The sequence below is a fragment of the Sinocyclocheilus rhinocerous genome, unplaced genomic scaffold (genome assembly GCF_001515625.1).
Source record: "Sinocyclocheilus rhinocerous isolate Xijiao unplaced genomic scaffold, SAMN03320098_v1.1 scaffold677, whole genome shotgun sequence".
In the NCBI taxonomy this organism is placed as follows: domain Eukaryota; kingdom Metazoa; phylum Chordata; class Actinopteri; order Cypriniformes; family Cyprinidae; genus Sinocyclocheilus; species Sinocyclocheilus rhinocerous.
The window spans coordinates 2,108,563-2,129,482 of NW_015633185.1; the positions used below are offsets into that span (position 1 = coordinate 2,108,563).

Below are 20,920 nucleotides of genomic sequence, written 5' to 3' on the forward strand. Positions count from 1 at the left end.
GTATTTACAACACTGTTCCAGAACACTTCAACCCAAATATTCAGATGTGTGCAGCACATTTTATGGAGGACTGTTTACTGATCCTGGGAGAGTAGACTACAATGCCGGCTGTTCTGACTCACAGACTGTAAGTAAGTTTTTTATATTTAAAGGATTTGCCACTGATGATTCAAACGCGAGTTTTGAGCAGTGTAGAGTAGCACTTGTTGTTTGTCATTTCTCTGATCACAAATGCAGACATGGTTTTATGTTTACGAGGCGCGATGCAACGCAACGCATAAAAAGACAGTATAAGTTTTCAGAACGATGAGCTTTGTAAAAATCGATGCGTTTCAGAAAGGCGGGGCATAGAGGAGAAACAATAATGTACAGTATGTGGAAAATAATGTGTTTTTTTAACCTTAAACCGCATAAACACATTTCATTACACCAAATACACAAAATAATGTTCTTTTTAGCAGCATCATATGACCCCTTTAAGATGATCCTGTTAAACAAAACATTCAGGTAGAGTCTCACTTTGAGTGAAAATAGTAAAATAACTATCAGATTCATGGTTGAAACGGCATCATAAAAAATGCTGAAGGTTAAAACTAAACAATTTTCAAAATTACATTTATAATGTACAAGAAACAAAAATGTTAAGCTTAATACTAAAACAAACACAAACAAGCTGATATTACCTGTGCAAGCCATTTGACATTGATGACCAGACTAAAATAATATAAGATGCTTTCTCTCCTTCCATCCAAGTCTCCGCGGATTGAGCAGTAACTTTGCCTGATTTAAAGCACTGTCTGTTAAATATTTCCTTAAAATAGAGGGAAACAAAGGTGCTGGACATTGTGTGTGTAACAGTTGAGGTCATTATAAAAATGTATTACACATGTAAAAGACATCAATGTTTGACTTTCATATTTTACCTTCTGTGATACAGAGCACTGATTAATCTCTCAGGTTTTGTCTTCATTTCAAGTTCCCTTTACTAAAGGTCTAAACCACAGAGCAGGATAACTCACAAAAAACACTGAACCCCAATACAAAGCTTGAAGGTAAGTTTCAGATGGCGAGTGAAGAGGTATAAGCACTAAGGGTTGTCTAAGTGAGCAGATTCAGGTGTTTTAGCAGCAGTGGAGAGATGCACTGCCCCCTGCTGGACTCCTCCACGAGAGTCTCTCCTGGGTGGATTTGGCCCAGCACTGGACGCGCTTGAGCGGCTGCTTCTGTAGCTGGGCAGTACCGAGGGCAGGAAAGAGCTAGACTCAGAGGTTATGACAATACTGGGAATCCGACCAATCGCACCTCTTGAAATTGACATGTCTGTACCGTCACCAGCCTGCAAACAGCACAGAAGAAAGTTTTGATAGATTAAATTTACCCATTGTCAATTATCAGCATTTATTGTGCATTAAAACAGATTTTTCCTGCAGATAATACTGCTGCAGACAAGCTCAACATGATTCTAATAATTCACAATTCTCGCTTTAATTAATAAGCATTCATGTATGAAAGATGATTATTAGGGTTATTCTTTCAAAGGCACATATTTCTCCTGCAGAAAAATGCATTTCATGGAAAAATGGAACAGTAATTTTATTGCACGCTTTTCTTCTGCAATCAGAATTCAAATTCTTTAACTAATTTAACAGCACACTGTGATTCATCAAACAGCATTCTAGCAATTTGAATATGCTTTTGGATTTTGCATGTACAAATTTGATTGCCTGGGCGAGTTGTTCTGCCAGTGACACCAGATAGAAAAGTTCCTGAGGTCAGCAAATTTTACAAACCATACCACCTACAGGATCCTGCAAAAGCTTGATTGGTTTATACTGAACTTAAACAGACTCACACTTACAGCTAAAGGGTTAGTGCGGTCCGGATGAACGAGTCCAACCACAGAGGCATCATCCACATCAAGGGAACTCTAGGTCAGAAATGAGAGAGCCAGGATAAGAATCAGGTACATACACTACTGTTCGAAAGTCTGGAGTCAGAAAGTGTTTTTTAAAGAAAGCAATACTTTTACTCAGCAAGGACACATTAAATTGAGACATTTATCATGTTACAAAAGATTTCTATTTCAAATAAATGCTGTTCTTTTGAACTCTCTATTCATCAAAGAATCCTGAAAAGAAATATTTCTCCAAAAATATTAAGCACAACAACTTCATGTAGATAATAATGAAATGTTTCTTAAGCATCAAATCATCAGAATGATTTCTGAAGAATCATGTAACATCACAGGAATAAATTATATTTTAAAATGTATATATATTTTTTAATTGCAATAATATTTCACCAAAGTATTTTGTTTATTATACTGATGTTTTTCTTTTCTAATTGTATCTTTACTGTAAAGTGTCCTTGAGCACTGGAAAGGCGCTATATAAATAAAAACATATTATTATTACTAATAATAATATTATTATTATTTTCACTGTATTTTGATTGAATTAATTAAGCCTTGGTGAGCATTAGAGAATTAGTTTATGGCACAGTGTGCCTTTGTAAGCAATATGTAAATGATAATCACAAAAAACAACAACAAAAACCAACACCAACAGGGTGATTTCGTATTATCCTGAAGGGGTTTGTTTTGTGACAATAACCAACTGACTGTACATTAAATCTTATTTAGTTCACTTACAAATGAACATTCTGTAGTCATACTCATTCTCATGTTGCTCAAACCACCTGTACTTTTTAGTGTAACCAAAACTTGATAAAACTTGACTGATTGTTTTTCTATAGTCCATATTGTTCATGATGGCCACTGTCTACTTTGATTATATCAAAAACAATCTGTTGAATTACTTCTTCTATTTTCAACACATATGCGTTGCTTGCAGGGGAGCCAGTGGGGCATGGCCTAGCAACTGAAAGAAAGAAAAAAAAAAAAATTTTAATAAATATATTCAACTCAAAAGTTAATATGCATATAATGTAGTTATTTTAATAAATTTTAATCCTTATTTTGTAAATAAATAATAAATAAAAATCTCATAATCTCAAATCTGCATTTTGGCGGATAATAGCCTATATACTGCTTGCCTGTTGTGTGGCATAAATGGATAAGCAGCATTTTTTACAACGTACACCAAATGCAGACAAATCTGCATGTAACAAAAAAAATATATGCTGATGTTGTGTTTGATGATCAGGACTCAGACAGTCTCATAAAGGTGATCTGCAGGACGCACCCATTGTAGCAGCTCAGTGTTCTACATTTATGTTAGAAGAAGGATCATTTACATCCGAACGTTTTTTCATTTACCCACAACAAAACCTAAACATAGATTTTGGAAACTGCTTATCTATTATCTATTTTCAGTTATATTTACAAAGTATAAAGTGTGTATGTGCCTACCATTGTGCATTTAACCTAATTCATGCCCAACAGATGTTTGTTTTAAAGCAGTGGGTGAGTAGTACACTCCTTGATTCACTTAAAGGGGTGGTTGATTGCGATTTCGCTTTTTTTAATGTTAGTTAGTGTGTAATGTTGCTGTTTGAGCATAAACAATATCTGCAAAGTTACGAAGCTGAAAGTTCAATGCAAACGGAGATATCGTCTTTTAAAATTCTGGCAGTTTAATGCCTACAAAAACTGCTGGTAGGGACTACAACAAGTTGCTTCCCGGGTTCGTGACGTTACAAACCCAGATAAACCCCACCCTGGGGAAAAGGCAGCAAAGGGGGCGAGGCCATGCTGCGCTGCTTTAGAGAAGAGGAAGAGAAAACTAGAGGTGCACATAAAAATCTGTTCATATATGAATCGCGATTCTGTCTTCTAACGATTCTAATGGATTCACATGATTCAAAATCAATGTTCTAAAGCAGCAGTTCTTAATACTGTTCCTCGCGTCCCCTGCTCTGCAGTCTGCACAAGCTCTGCATCTCTCCCTCTCTCTCTCTCTCTCTCTCTCATTCAACTCGGCTCCAATAATGAACTGTTACAATTATACACTTATTTTCACATAGCTATGAAAAGCGTTATACATGGTGTGCAGTTGCCGTACTGTATTAAAGCTTTAATCAGGATAAAACCAAATATAAAAACCTAACATAAGCAGTAGCATTTACAAATAACAGCATATCTAAAAGTATGAGACAACAACAAACAAAAAACATAGGCCTAACATTAAAAGCCCTGCTTGCACAGGTTCTGCACGATCCTCTTTAGACGCGCACTAGAGGCGGTTTAGCCAATCACAACACACTGGGCTAGCTAACCAATCAGAGCCCATCGCCTATTTCTGAGGGAGGGGCTTCATAAAAGAAAGAAATGATCAGGGTGTTTCTGAGAGAAGGGACAGAGCGGTGTGGAATAAAGGTAAATTATGTGAAAAAGAATGCGTTTTTTAAAAGCGAAGCATTAACACATGTTAGACTGCAACCCATAAACACAATCAAGCCTAGAAAAAAAACCAGTGAACCACCCCTTTAATAATTAATGTTCTTTAGGATTGTATAATATTTGTGTTGAATGTTAATGACAGCACTGATTTGTTCTCTTAGAACCACTGGGGATCAGCTTGGTGAGGCCAAAGCCAGCGGTAACCTGGGGAACACATTAAAGGTTTTGGGTCGCTTTGATGAAGCGGTGGTTTGCTGCCAGAGACATTTAGATATTGCCAGGCCTATTTCTGAGGGCGGGGCTTCATAAAAACAGGAAAAGATCAGCCCGTTTCTCAGAGAAGGGACAGAACGGTGTGGAATAAAGGTAAATTATGTGAAGTTAGACTGCACCCCATAAACACAATCAAGCCTAGAAAAAAAACAGTGAACCACCCCTTTAATACAAGACTACTTTGAGATTGTGTTGACAACTATGTTTAAAGTACATTATTTTCAATGTGTTTATTGGAAAGCTTAGTGTGGCAAAAACAGACAGTGTAACATATCTGGTTACCATGACAAATTCACTTGAATACACTGAGTGTGAATTTGTAGGTTTAGTATAGAAAAGCTAAAATGTGTTTAAAACAATGTCCCTCATTTCACTCGGTGGCCATCTTTGAAATGCCTCTCTGGCATGCAAGTGCAGCTCCTATCTCTTTGAATGGAGAAACATCAAATTCTCCAAAACTGTTCGCCAAGCTTACGATTAAATTTCCTTATTATAAATCACCAATGAAATCTGACAACAACTGTATCATAAATATTTTTTTTTTTGGTAAAATAGCGTTAAAAAAGCATATTATTCAGGCTAGACCAGCCAGTGTGCAATCCTAAGCGTGCGTCTCAGAACGCTGATTGTTTCTATTGCAACCAGGACTTCTAATGGCAGCTGCAGTGACGCAATGATTTTAACGATTAGCGATTGGTTCTTTTATTCAAAAGGCAGGGCTTTCGTCGATAGAGCGGCCATATTGAGCGTTGCATATTCCCCCATTAATAACCATATGAGTGACACATCTTGGGTATTCTATAGGCTTTGGTTTAAATTTGTGACTGGCCAAATTGACTGGCTAGATCAAATGTCAAGCTACGCCCATGGTTTAACAGAGCAACATGAGGATCAACAGAGGATGACAGGATTAGCAATTCTGCATGAACACATTTTTGTAACACAAGCTACACTCCTTTGATACTTGCCACATATGTAATACATTCAGCCTGTGAGGTCACCTTTTCAAAGATGCCCGAGTCATGGCTTTTGAGCTTAGACTTGAAGCTGGATGAGTTACAAGATTTGAAGTCTGGGATCTCCGCAGTGTCCTTGCTGATGTCACAAGACACCTGCCGGCTGGCAGGCCTGGAGCTCATGCTCAAGAGATCAGCCTCAGTATCTGTCCAGCCCTGAAGAGTAGAAACGGGTCATAAAATGCACCCATTACAATCACATTTGCCCATGAGAAGACCCATCATCAAATCTACAGATCCATCAGGCTCACACACACTCACAGATTCACTGTCGGAGGCTGAGGAGAGCCGGGACTTGCCGGTGCTGGTTCTGCAAAACTGTCCGGACATATCAGAGGACTGGCTTGTGACGGTGGAGCGACGTGTGGATATAAAGCTGCTATGGAACGAGTTAAGGTCATGCTTGGGGACGCACAACAGCACACGAAGACACGGAATGTATTTCGCTATGGCCATCCTGAAAAAGACACAGATGAGATACAGGCATGAGACACCGTAGACATGGTGGATCCATATTTACTGTACATAGAGTATGATCCAAATCTGTTCAGTCAAATAATAATCATATCAACATCAATACTCATGAGAAGTCACTGGTAGACATATTGATTTATCTATTCATTGGTATCAACAGTTACCAACAATCAAATGTTTTCAGTAATTAAAATGCAACTGAAAGAAAACAAAATATAAATATTTGATTAAAAACTGAACATTAAACAAACTTAAGCAAACATTAGAAATGTTCACTTGGCAACTAACTAGTACAAGTAAAGTTTAACAGTTTAAAAATGAATAAAAATGACAAAAGCATGTCCCAAAATTACAAAAATTTAAACTAAAATATGAAAATATAAAAATAAAAGCTAATTTAAAATATTTGAAAATATTACAATAATATACAAATAATACTAAAATAACACTATTTGGTATAAGAAATGTCAATGTGTAGTCTTGTTAAAAATATATACACAGATATGTTTTTAATTCAGTAGCAGTGAAACCTGTTTTGAAGGCAGCAATTTTAATAGACAAAATAAGAATATTTTGTGTCAGAATATATGCAATCATTTCAGAGCTTCAAGTTAGCTACATAATTCAAATACATTTGAAACAGTATTATTACATTTTAGACCTAAATCAAAACAAACCTTTTGTCATTGCATGACAAACATGTGCTTAGGAAAATGTGGTTTAGTGTTGTGGGAGAAAATCAAATCAAATAGATCTGCTTTTTACCCCAGCAGGCCTTACACATGGTACCATGCCGTCAGGATGCTCTGTGCAGGATTAATGACTCTTTATGCTAAAATGGATATTCAGGTTAATGAAATCAATCAAAATGGAATTTCACACTTTAACCCAGAAGCAATGCATGTTTCTGATCAATTTGCGATTGAATGGCTCAGTGAGCTAGACACTAGGAAAAATTAAACAATCACAATTTGCCTCGGGTGTTTAGTCCTAATGGGGCAAGACCGGGTAATCTTAATTCTGACCCATGTTCTGCATTTGACAAACATGACCACTTACAGTACCAAGAATGTTTTACCACTTTGGGAGTCAAAACTAAACCAGTCTCGTTTCAAAAATATACTGTACTGACATCAGTGATACTCAGAAAATTAGACTCCCTCCAGTACCTGTATTTGGGGTGTGTGATGGCGTAGATGATGGGATTGTGGATTGCTGAAGCTTTGGCTATCACAGCAGGTACTGAATTCATGTATGGTGTGAGCATATCAGCATACCTGAAAAACACATGGAAAATAAGTGTATAGATTAATTAACATGTTAATTAATGTATATATTTTACTGTATGGTACTTGCGGTACTTGCAGTCTACATAATGACCGTAAGTCATAAATAAGACATAAATATGTTAAAGGGGTCATATGATGCGATTTCATTTTTTCCTTTCTCTTTAGAGTGTTACAAGCTCTTGGTGCATAAAGAAGATCTGTAATGTTGCAAAGACTAAAGTCTCAAATCCAAAGAGATATTCTTTATAAAAGTTAAGAGTTAGCCACACCTACCTAAAACGGCTCGTTCGAACACGCCCCCACATACCTACCTCACTATGTGGGAAGATTTGCATAAAGCCCCCAAATGTTCACGCAAAGAAAGAAAGCGTAACTTTTATTCTCGCTGTGGAGAAACAATAATGTACAGTATGTGGAAAATAATGTGTTTTTTTTTACTTTAAACCGCATAAACACATTTCATTACACCAAATACACAAAATAATGTTCTTTTTAGCAGCATCATATGACCCCTTTAAATATATTTAAAAGCAAAAAAAATGTAAACAATAAAATTACATATTATATTATATTATATTATGCAGTAAAACAGTAATATTGTGAAACACATTTAAAAAAAAATGTTTTCTATTTTAATATATTTTAATGTTATTTATTCCTGATGGCAAAGCTGTCTTCAGATCCTTCAGAAATCATTCTAATATGATGATTTGCTGCTCAATAAACATGTTTTTAATTATTATTATCAATGTTAAAAACAGTTGTGCTGCAAAATATTTTTGTTAAAACCATGATACATTTTTTGTCATGATTCTTCAATGTCCAAAAAAAAAAAAAAAACACGGCAACATTATTGTAACATTATAAATGTATTTACTGTCACTTTTGATCAAATTAATGCGTCCTTGCAGAATAAAAGTAATAATTTCCTAAAAAACTCAATCTTACTGACACCACATTTTTGAATGGTAGTGTATATTTTATGTTACATTATATTGTGTTGTTAGGGTTGGGATTTATTTACCCAGCAAAGGCTGTCAGTGCCACAGTTGAATATGGAGACCAGGAGATGACATACATGAGAATGACAATAAGAGCAATTTTCGCCATCTTCCATTCATTTTTCAGCCGTTGGAATCGTCTAATTGAATCTCTCTTGTTATCTCCATTAATTTTGCCCACAGCTCTTCCAAAGACAAAAAAGCAACAGTTAAACAACACTAATTTCCTATCATTGGTTTATTCAAAAAGCCATCAAAAGCTTAACTATTTTCAATAGGTCATACCTCAAGATTAATTGAATGCTGAATGAAAGCGTTTAAGTACTTCATTTGTTACATTGTACTCACATTTCACCAATACAATTTACATATTTAAAACAAAAGACATTTTAACAGCTTTGGAACACTGCTGATGCTAATTAATTCATACTGTTCTGTTAGATCTGTATTGACGAACTCACTCATTAGTGCTGCGAATGGATCTGAAAATAAAGAAATAGCAGTAGATGATGACGATAAGAGGAATGAAGAAGACAAAGGTGAAGAGGAGCATAGTGTAAGCTCGCACAGAGGGGGTGAAGGTCATATAATCCCAGGTGCAAGAGGTCAACAGCCCTTAAGGAACATAAGCACCTGCAAAACAGAGAGAGACAGACAGACAGAGACAAATAAAACACAAAATAACAGAATTTGTGGAGGGAAGTGAAGGATAGCCAGCAGCTAAGCTGTTTTACACCCAATGAAATATTGTAAAAACTGGAACAAACTCACAAAGAAAAAGGATTTAAGAATACTGTCTGGCTGCTGGGCAAACACAGTGAAATACAACCCAATGCACACACAGCTGAGGATATTTTAGAATAGGCTATAATCACAGTATTTCATTTGCCACCAATCACAGTCTGGCTTTCATGCATGTGTGCTGTTATCATCGGTTCTCTGAGGTTTGAGGTCGGTGTGACGTTCAGCGGTGAAGATATAAGCTGTCAGAACTGTTAAAGCAGACAGACACCCTTCGTGTGAAGAGCAGGTTGCCTGTAAACCAGAGATAGAAAGTGCTGGAGAGCCAAAAGCACCAGGCTTTACCAGTCTATCCCTCTTAAGCTAAAAGCCTTGGTCCTCAGAGACCACCTTTATGCGATACAGATCAGAGTCCAACAGCGCACTGTTTGTAAAGCCATTGGCTAACAACTCACATGCTCGTGTGCTCACACATGGATGACCCAGAATGCTCAGTGTACTTGTCCCAAAAGATCTGAGCTTATAAAAGACTGATGCATCTTGTGAAAGGAGCATCAAAGGTATACTCAACTCCATTAACACAGGACCACACTTAATCACCTGCTAATGCACAGACATCACATAACATGTTGACATCTGACTTAAAATAAATAACATTTCATTTGATATTTTGTTATCTAATTCAGTGCTATTCATGCATTTATTTGATGGATGTGTAAATCAGGTCACTGTATGTCTTTTTTTACAAAGAATGACTGTGTTTTCTAGTTTTGCAATTGTGCCCTTTTTCTTATTCTGTATTAATCATGTTTGTAGAAATGCTTTTAGAAAGAGCAATGGAAGAGAATGAATATTGCCCATATGCACATGCCTGTTTCTCTTACACTGTATAAAAGGAATTGTTGAGAAAAGCTAAAAGTGCAAGGCAACATGATGCATTCAGATATTTAGAACGGTGACAATCAATAAATGTGAAACGATGAGCTCTTCACATCACAACACAGCAAAAAACAACAATAAACACAACATAACAACAAAGAGTTCAAATAAAGTCAACCACAGAAGAAAGAAAGTCATACAGTTTTGGAACAACATGAGGGTGCGTAAATGATGACATAATTTTAATTTTTGGGTGAACTATCCCTTCAGGCCACACTTAATCATGTATGAATGACCTTGTAGGCCTGTTAGATAAAAATATCAAAAAAGTGGCATTCATTTTAAAAGAAGAATGGGGGGAAGAGAATAAGAACACTTTCCTATTAAAACATTTCACAAAGTTTAATAGGTTTAAAATGTTAAAACAACAGATGTACTACACTTACTCCAGCCAAAGAAGGGTGGCAGGCTCCAGCCAAGTGAATAAGCCCAAGCTATCAGAAGGATCAGCAGAGCTCTCTTCTGAGACAACACACCGATGGAGGCTAGCGGCCGCGTGATCACAAAGTATCGATCCACAGCGATGACCATGAGCGTGATCATGGAGCAGATGCCAAATAAAGCCCCACAGAATGCATACAACTCACAACCTGGAGAGACAGGAGGAACAGAATTAAGTCTGTAACCAAGCAATTTATACAGAATTGACATTTCTGTGGTAAATTCTAGCAGTTTTGTTGGAGTAGTGCGTTTACCCTGGTGTTTGTTGGGTCAGTGTGAAACTAACATTTATGTTTCCAAACATTCTAAATTTGAAATGTTGGTGTTTGCTGCTATGTGTTGGGGCAGTGTGAACTAGCTTTTAGGCCTGGAGACTGTTGGCTGGCAGGAACACAAACTGCCGCTGGTTCCATTTAAGGACTGACATTAAATAATCTGGTCTGAAAAACTTACAATGAATGTTTTTTCTTTCTGGTCACTGCTGTCCATCTCCATCTGTTGCTAAACAGATTTGTGTGTAGACATGCTTAGGTTAACTGACCGCTTAATGTTACAATACAGTGCATTGCCACAGAATTGGAAATTGGTGAACTAATTTGCATTGCAGTGGCATTATTTCATACATTTTAAAATGGCAAAATTATTTTTACTTGAATTTTATTTCTTTTAAAATCAGTGGTTCTCAAACTTTTTGACTCCAAGGCTTCAAGTTCCCCCTATTTACTGGATAAATATTTTTTACATTAAATACATTTCCACCTGATGAAATACTGAGTATTGCTAAGGCCCTCTAGTGGGCCCCAGCACTCTGGTTGAGAACCACTGTTTTAAATGAACTTTGTTCACCCCGCATATCCAAATGCACATCATGGTATCCTAGTAAGGCTACTGTTCTAAGTGGATTCTACATCAAATAAACTCACACAAATACAGAGAGAGAGAGATAGTTTGGGACTGTCTGAAGTTTATTTCTCATAATTCATCATGTTGGCAATAAAACAGGTCAAACAGAAGAAGAACCAGTGGAGAGACGAGAAACAGATGATTTCCCACCATTATACTCGATTCACACACAGTCTGGCACCTCCTCAACATCCACACACACCCTTTCCTCTATGCTGTCAAGGCACATGTAAACAACAGAATGAGCAGCAATGCATTCAATCTGATTTATGATAATTTGTGCTTGTTTTCTCAGAACACATTTACGGCATGCACTTTAATAAATTACAAAACAATGACGTCTGTTATAGAAGATAATCCTCTCACACATCAGGATGTCTTCACTCTTCTCTCACACCTTGTCAGGTAGATTATGCTTTCAGGTTAATCCTGGAAGTGAGCACTTTTGTGAGTTGTATCTGATTGATTGAGAAAGCTTTCAGGGGGATCAAGCGCACGGTTGTCATGATCGAATTAACGATGGTCATATTTGTGCCTTGTTTTGTAGTGCAGTCAGAGCTGACAGAAGCAAGAAGCACATCTTTTAACTGTTTCCACCGAATGAAACTGGGTCAGAGGCTTCAAGCTCCGCTTGGAAAAGCGTAATGCATCAGGATCCCAACAGGGAGACCAGAGGCTGTTCTGTTTGAATGGAAGTCAATAGAGCAGATGCCTTCAACATGCTAAATAAACTTCTTTGAGTGGAAATTACATAATAAATTGATTTTTGCTGTCTGCTATGACAAATAAGTTGTTTTAAAGGGGATTTTTTTTGTTACAGGCAGGATTGATTACAGAACATTTACTGTACAGAACATTTACTGTACAGAAAAACGTTGAGTGGTTCTCAACGTTTTTCACTCCATGGCTCCCCACTGTCCACAACAATACTTAAAGACACAGTGACTTTTCCAGCAGTTACTGGATAAGGAGCTTGGCATAACTTAAAAAATTTGATTTTATTCATTTAAAAATGACACTTCCTCTTATATCCAGATTCTTTTTCAAGAAAGTTGTAGGTGGAGGTGATATCTTTGAAAATATCTTGATATTTTGTTGTTTTTTTTGCTTATTTTAGTGCTAGTTTTGTCTTATTTTAATTCATTTTAACTTTATCTTTAATTTATCTTTTTAATTTATCTATTGGTCTCCACCAATAGTCTGACTATATACAGGTGCATCTCAATAAATTAGAATGTCGTGGAAAAGTTCATTTATTTCAGTAATTCAATTCAAATTGTGAAACTTGTGTATTAAATAAATTCAATGCACACAGACTGACGTAGTTTAAGTCTTTGGTTCTTTTAATTGTGATGATTTATATATATATATATATAGTGAAACCATGCATGTAACCATACATGTGTACCTTTCTCCCCAAAGATCCATCTCTTGTGCATGCTGGTGGTGAAAAAGATGGGCGCCTGGGTGGCACACATGAGGAAGTCTGTTTTGGCAAGGTTTATTATGAACATGTTGGCAGGTGTCCTCAGGGTCCGGCTCCTACACACACACACACAGACACACACACACACAAAATCAGTAGTTAATTTCTCTTTCATTTGGTAAATTATATTAGCTATATGACGTCTGTGAGAATATTAGCCTCCCTGTGCAACGCAAATAGCTCCAAACAAAGACAAAGCTGAAACAATAGTTTAGTTCCTGACTGAACCAGTGTTTTTTACTGAATCGGTTGAGTGACTTATTCATGACTCACTCAGTCATTTATTTTGTTCCTAAACAAATGTGTTTTTGAAGGAATTGGTTAAGTGACTGATTCATGACTCCTTTAGACAGTCACTCCCTCAGACAGTCACTCCACAGAGAGTTCCTAAATGAATCAGTGTTTTTGAACAAACCTATTCAGTAGATGATTCCATGACTCACTCAGTCACTTGTTTCTGTCAAAATGAGTGAAGTGAAAAGAAAAAAGTCGCCAGAAGAAGATGAGTCAAAAATTCACATCACGTTCATAAGACAAGCACAAACTAACAAAAATTCCAGTGTTTTTTAAATGCTGTCGTCCAATCAAATACGAAGAGTGTTATCTATTGTGGAAATGTGTCAATTCAAAGTTAGTGACGCAGAAATGGCACAGGCCTAATGATGCTGAGTACCAATCCATCTGACTAGTTTGGCTTCTTTTGAAAATGAACAATAAAAAAAAATGTAGATTACATAATAAGTGTTGTTCTTTTTTTTCTTCATCTTCTTCTTTTTTCCCCCTCACCTGCTGAATGCATAGATGACCAGGAAGTTTCCCAACATGCCAGTGATGCCAACAGCAAGGATGACAGCACCAATAGTGTAATGAGCATGATCAGGCACATCCACTGTTGGGAAAGGGTAAACTGACTCTTCCACCAAGGCAACCTTTAAGACACAGTGGCACACATTAATTAATAGCTCAAATGAAAAGCAGCACTTGCTGTTTTTTAATGACCTTTGCATCAAAGACTGCAATCTGTTTAAGAAACACCATTAGGACTGAGCTCAACTGACAATTCATTCATACTGTAGATGTTTTGTACCGTATATTTCATCAAATGATAAACAGATTTTCATCACTCAATTTTAGATAGGTCTCGCGATGCCGATCTCATTTTTTTTTCTCGAAAGGATATCCAGTTGTGGTATCTCCTCTAAACGAGAATTTGCACTACATTAAAAGTATTGAAAACAGAAGGTGGATTCAGGGATTTTGTGTGTTTATAGACATATATAATCTGCTTTTGCAAACAATAAGCCTCAATTAAAATATGTTTTCATTTTATTACATATTTGCAGTAAACCATTCTTTATTCACCAGAACAATACAGTTGTTCTGAGGTCTGGCTATAGTTTATACTATATTTTTGATTGACTTCTTGACTGTATAGGTATGAAACACATATTAATGTTGAAAAGTCTGTGGACTTGCAGTCAAATCCAATTATTTGCAGGCAATTTTCATGCACATTTCAATCTTTGAGGGATTTAAACAGGCCAAAATGACAGTGAGCTGGCATTTCTTTATGCTTTTCATTGCAGAGACTAAATCAGGACATTTAATCTGTTCATATAAATATCTGTTTCTGTCTTGTGTGTATTGAGAGACAAACTGGTGTAGTAAAAGCTAGAATGTGAATCTGAATAGCTGAAATCTTTATTATAAAATCTTATTTAGCTTTTCTCATATGTCTGACTCTTGATTTATGAATGACAGATCAATTAGAGCAGTAAAATAAACTTTTTAAAATAAACTGAACTAGATACTTAAGAGAAGGAGAGTTAAGAAATCCTACTATGGCAAAGGAATTGTTTTTGATGGCATAATCTTTCACAACACTCAGTTCAATCAAATCCTGGGAAATTATTGCATGCATTCCTCCAGCATCAGACAGCATGGTACAATAATAAGACTAAACAAAAACAAAAAATACTTTAAGGTAAGATAGTTTTTTTTATAACCATATAAATGTCAGAGTTATTTTTTGTAATCAATTTTATTTATTTCGCTTGGCATGATGCAATGTAAAAAGGAACACAAGAGGAAACATTTGGCTTTCACAGAACAATTATGATTAAACTCAAACATTTCTTTTAGTAGACATTTGTTGACTGCATTTTCCTCAGGAAAGGCTTTAATGGAAAGACGTTTAAGTGTCAGAGCTCTGGGCAAATGCGATGGCTGAATGCAGGACAAGCACTCCCGGAAAAGTCATTTCAAGGCAGATGAGTGTAACCATGTGGCCATGATGGAGGAAATATGACAAAGCAGATTCAGTCACTGCCTTCGGAGACAACTCTTTACCAACAAACTGTCAAAATCATCATATTTGTTATGTAAAACAGAGTCGGCTATAACAGAAACATTCATTTTTTTCTAGGTCATATCTTGTTTTGTGTAGATGTGTTCATGTTCTCGAGGATGTTATGCAATCTGTCTAATTTGGCTAGTTTCTCCTACCGATGAGTTTGAGCCAAAATAGGTTTGCTTGGACACACAGCCTTTGGCATCAACAACAAAACACATTATATGGGAAGCATTTTCTCCTCCCTTTTAAAGGGGTCATATGATGCTGCTAAAAAGAACATTATTTTGTGTATTTGGTGTAATGAAATGTGTTTATGCGGTTTAAAGTTAAAAAAACATATGAGCTCATGGATTTTGCTAACCTTACTATGATTATATGTTTAGCTGAATTTTTCTGTTCGCATTTAGCACTAGTAATTTTCCTTAAGCAAAACAAACCACCGGTTGAGAACTACTGATTTACACTATAAGCAGACAAATAGTTTTTGTTTCTTTGTTTCTTCCAATGATGGCAAATGATATTTTTTAACTCTAAGAATGTGGCTGATAAAAATCATGTTCAAATAAAAATGAAAACCTTGGAGGTGTAGAAACATGGTGCTTTTACAAGCACCCAAATTTAATTAATCCAAATCATGTTTCTCATGAACCTCAACAGACCATTGTGTGTCATCAAAACATTTCTTAAACCTCTTCCATCTTGAGCTGCACTGGCGAATTTATTTGTTCTGAAGGTTTTTCAAAATACAGCAGTAGCCATTGCTGTGTGTTTTATTCATTACTTCTGAGGTTGGGGTCAAATGGAGATCTAAGCCATGAAAGACTTTGAGGGCTGAGATAAGACTGTCTGATTTCCTCAGAATGAGAAGGATTCTAATGAAATAGATACTGTTTGAGTTCCACATCTGTTTCTCACTCAGAGTAATATGACAGTAACTGTGTTGAGGCGTTTTGGTGGGATTTTTTGAAGATGTTTCAAAGTGCCAGCCTCTTCAAAACCATGTTATTCTAAAGAAGAAAGGTGTTTTAAAGGTATTTTTTAATTTACTGCAGATAGGATAACTCATCATGAAAACATTTGCTCTGGAATCAGGATCGCCTCAGCACAAACACAAAAGAATTATTGTTTTGACATTTTTTAGTATTATGTATCTCACTCCTGAGGATGAATACAACTCAGTGTCATTGTAAATAGTTAACATTACACAGATTGTTTCTTTAAATGGGAGCTTTTGAACATTTGAACATGTAATTACAATTAAGTGTGCAGTGCTTCTTATGTTACATAATAATTAATATATAGTTCAGCAGTTCAGATAAATGATGTAACAAGCCAAACAGTAATTAATTTGAAAGAATCATAGCTACATAGTGATTAGTGACCTATATTGAGCAAATGATTTAAAATGTATTATTTCAAACACATATGTTCCTTTTCCTCCACTAATTTGCACCTTCAAATTACATCATTATAAATGATTTAAATGAAAAAAACCTTGAAAATCCTGTTAAAAGAACACAGGTTTCTATTGTCTCATAATTTTAAGCAAATGTGAAGAAAACAGAAGCAACAGTCAAGTACTATAACATTACAACTCCAGAGAACTATAATCATCTTGTACAATATTTTGGATTCCTGTATATTAACAGTATTATTTTGAACCTTAAGATACACATTAATCTGGTATGTGAAAATCAATACTTTGATTTATATTTACTGTTACGTCATTACTGATATATGAAAAAAAAAATTAACATGCACATCTTTGATGCACTTTACTGTGCATGATTGCTTCGTCCTTGATCGAAAAAAAAAAAAGAGAGAGATATGAATATACTGTAATTTGCAGGATGCTCACAGCTGTCCTTCATATATGAATAGGTTCTCTTGCGCTCCAGATGCTACTGCGCTTGTTTGACTGCATTACCATGATTACTTAGCTCAGTTAGAAAGCAAAGCTGCCTGAGCTTGGCTAAACACACGCACTGCCAATACCTTCCACTCTTTCATCTGAAACAGTTTTTCTTCCACACTACCCAGAGCTGTTTAGTTCCACTGTGTTCCACTGTCCTTTTGGGGACAGTTTTTCTCCACAAATTAGACAGAATTCTGCATTTCTATGAGAAACACTGTAAAATACATGCTAATTTTGTCCAAAGTTGGCAGATAAGCTTGTTTTGGTTGTTACACAATATATTGGGTTGTAGTGCCAAACAATCAGCCAATTAATGTGTTTTCTTAATATTGTTTATGGTGAATGGCTAATTCCTATGAGTCAAAATAATGTTACTTGCAGAATGTTTTCACAATAATAATAAACATTTATGCACCCACACAAATTGATATTAATCACAAGATCCCAAACTCAACAAACTCTCCTTAAGCAAACAAACTGTCCTACATCTATAAAACAGTCCACGCTCTGTGTCTGCTCACAGATCACATTATTTTAATCAACAGGAGGAAAAGAACACATTGAGAGGTCGATATGTGAGCATAGACCTCAATATGATTATATCATAATCGCATGATTATGGTGCATCTTTTTTATCCTAATCCCTCATGGTCAGTGAAGCTGGTTTTCCTGTGAGGTTTGTTGCCGTCAGTTTGAGACAAATGCGTAAGATGATGCTAAACACCCATTAAAGTTATTGATAGACTTAAATCTACATCACTGAGTGATGTCACTGGGTTTCTGGGTCACATTTTATTTCTGACAGGTCACAAGCACAAGTGAGTGTGTATGATTTATGCAAATTTGGTTCATCACCTAATAAATCCCATTTCACCCAAAAATGCATCCTCCTAAACAAGGCTCATAAAATACATAAAAGTTACATAAAATAATTTCAGAGAGCTCAAATAGTGATGTGTTACAGTAACAGCTTTTGGGGCCCATTTTAAGGTCTCCCACATTCCACCCAAATACAGATTCAAGATATAAATACAGCACCCCCCTCTGTTCATTTTGTGCTATAACATTGTGGCACCGAGAGATTATGGTCAATAACAGAGTCCTATTACATTTGCTTAAAATAAATACATTCAAATCCTAGTCCAGGTCATTAAGTTATAATCTCATTGAAATCATGTGTTTCTTTTAAATGAATGACTGTTCAAATTCTCTCTTAGCAAATCTAATTTATTTTAGCTTAATTTTCAGATCTCGTTTACTGATGTAGACATGCTGAATTATAGATAGGAACAAGACATTTGTTGAAGATTTATCCTGAATTAGCTTTCAAAAACATTTTACAAATCCTTATTATTTCAAAGTTTTGACTGGTACTGTATATTTATTTATTGGTTAAATGAATGCCTGTACCAATCTACCACACTTTGTGTTGTGTGGGCAGAGACACCCATCAGCAGACCAGACTATCTGTTCACCTCATTTAATGATGGGAGAAAGAGACATCAACATGCAACATGTAAGAGAAAGAATAAACAGCCCCAAGACATACCCAATTAGCATAAATATATAATTCAGTGGTACTCCTCTGTGGCACTGACATGCCTTCATAAGTCCTCTCAACGCTCAGGGTTTAATAATTGTCTCAACAGTAAAAACCCCCAAGGACTTAACCTCACAAATACATCTTCAGGCTCAAACCACAGACTCGAGCCATATATGGTCAAATTAAGTGATTAACGGCGAAGGACAGTTTCAGTCATCTGTGTTTAAGAATTGAGATTTCACATGAGAAAAATGCAATGCACCTGACCTGACTCAGTAGCATAAAGACAGTCTAAACTATAGGTACGAATTTTAAATCAATTAAAACAAGATGGGTGTCATATTATTTTTATATGTAAGCTATTGGAATAGCTTAACTCCTGGAAAGGTATAAATTAAATATAAAAATCTTTGGATATTTTTCAGTTTCCTTCTGATGGAAACTGGTTTTCTATGGTCTCTTTCTATGCTATGCAGGTCCAAGCTTATCTAGATGATAGATTAGAGGGACTACCAGATGTTGGGGTCTAAATCAACCTGTTAAGAGTTTGATAAAGCTGGTTAAGGTTGGCAGACTTTAAAAAAAGGCACTTTAGACCAGTGACAAACCAGCTACCATGTTCCAAACACTGGTCAAGCTTACACTGGTATGATGGATTTTCCCCCAGAAGAACACATTTATGTCATAGAAATTATGCATTTCTCTAAATGCATCACTGTAGAATTTAAACTGAAGCAAAAAAAAATAAATCCCTGAACACTTGCACATACTTCACCTGAAAAAGCTGAAAAGCTTAAATTGTTAAAATGTCACACAGAAATAGTTTTTAAATATAGGAAGGATGTAGCATCAAGAGAGAAATCTCAAAGGCTGAGAGTTCTCCATCAAAAATCTACCAAAAGATGTCCCTCCTTGGCATAAATCATCATAATTATGCAGAGTTGAACTTTTTAAGCACTATTACAACTGTAAAGCAGTTACAATATATGTTTGGTCTAAACTATTTGTTTTGTCTAGTCAAATACGCAACATAAACATATCTGTAGGCTACATTGCAAACATATCAATATGTTGATATTGTAAAACCTACTGTAAATTTGATTGGAACCAAACAGAACCAAATCTATTTACACATGAAGATAAACATTTATGGCATTTGGCCAAACATTTTCACTTACACCTGAACATCTGCAAAGGAAAAGATGAGAAAGACTGAAAGAAGTAGCTTGGAGAAACATGTTTAACTCACAGATGTGGTCGTGGGGGGTAAATCCACCAGCCTGTACGAGCTCATCGCGGAGTTGTTCCACGAGGAGAGGCTTTCCACGATGCGAGTGCAGTTCGGGTCTTGCGTCGGACACGAGATGCCCTTCTTCACTGAGCGCACGGCGCCGCTCATCATCACTCGCGTAACTGACAGAAAGCGTTAAACACGATTAGAGCGAGGCTTGTACAGATGTCAGATTCTGTTCAGTCGTGCTCAGTGTGCGAGCGCGCGCCGTAGTAGCCCTGTGACAGCCTAACTATTCGAACACCTTTATATTTCATTCATTCACACACACACACACACACACACACACACGATTGTTATGAAATTAGAGCAGCATAGTGACATGACCTTACATACTGTTAATGTAGGTCGTTTCTATGTATTTACTCTTGAAAAAAGGGAGTATAGCATACTTTAAAAATACTTAAGTGCGAACTGAATGTAATGTTTTGGACACTTAATTGTCGGAATCGCAATTAACATGCAATTTGCCGGATATACATGTATTACGCCTAGTCTGGATTACTAATCAGATTCCAAAAATGATGTACTTGTATTTGGATTAAATTAAATTTTTACTTTATTTCTTATTTACATGTAATGCTGGGATTCCCAAACTTTTTTTGTTATGAGTATGAGTAAATAATGTTGAGAATTGTCATTTTTGGACTATCCCTTTAACATTATAGACCAACAAGAATATTTAAAACAAAGTTGGTCCAACTTGTAGAAGAGATATGGAAAAGCAAAAGTTCAAAGCACACAGCAGTGTCTCAGTTTGATTTTGGAACAGATGCTCAGAAGGCTGGCCACTCACACACACCTGCACTTAAGGAGGTAAATGGCAGCTCAGCAGCCCCCCATCATTCAACACAACCCCTGCAGGGGTCAAATCACTTTCATTCTTACTGACAGG

General features: G+C 36.1%; 1 pseudogene; it reads right to left on the bottom strand.

The window, feature by feature from the left end:
* Positions 1-484: 484 nt before the first annotated feature.
* Positions 485-20,200, bottom strand: LOC107743621 (melanopsin-A-like; annotated as a pseudogene).
* Positions 20,201-20,920: the final 720 nt, after the last annotated feature.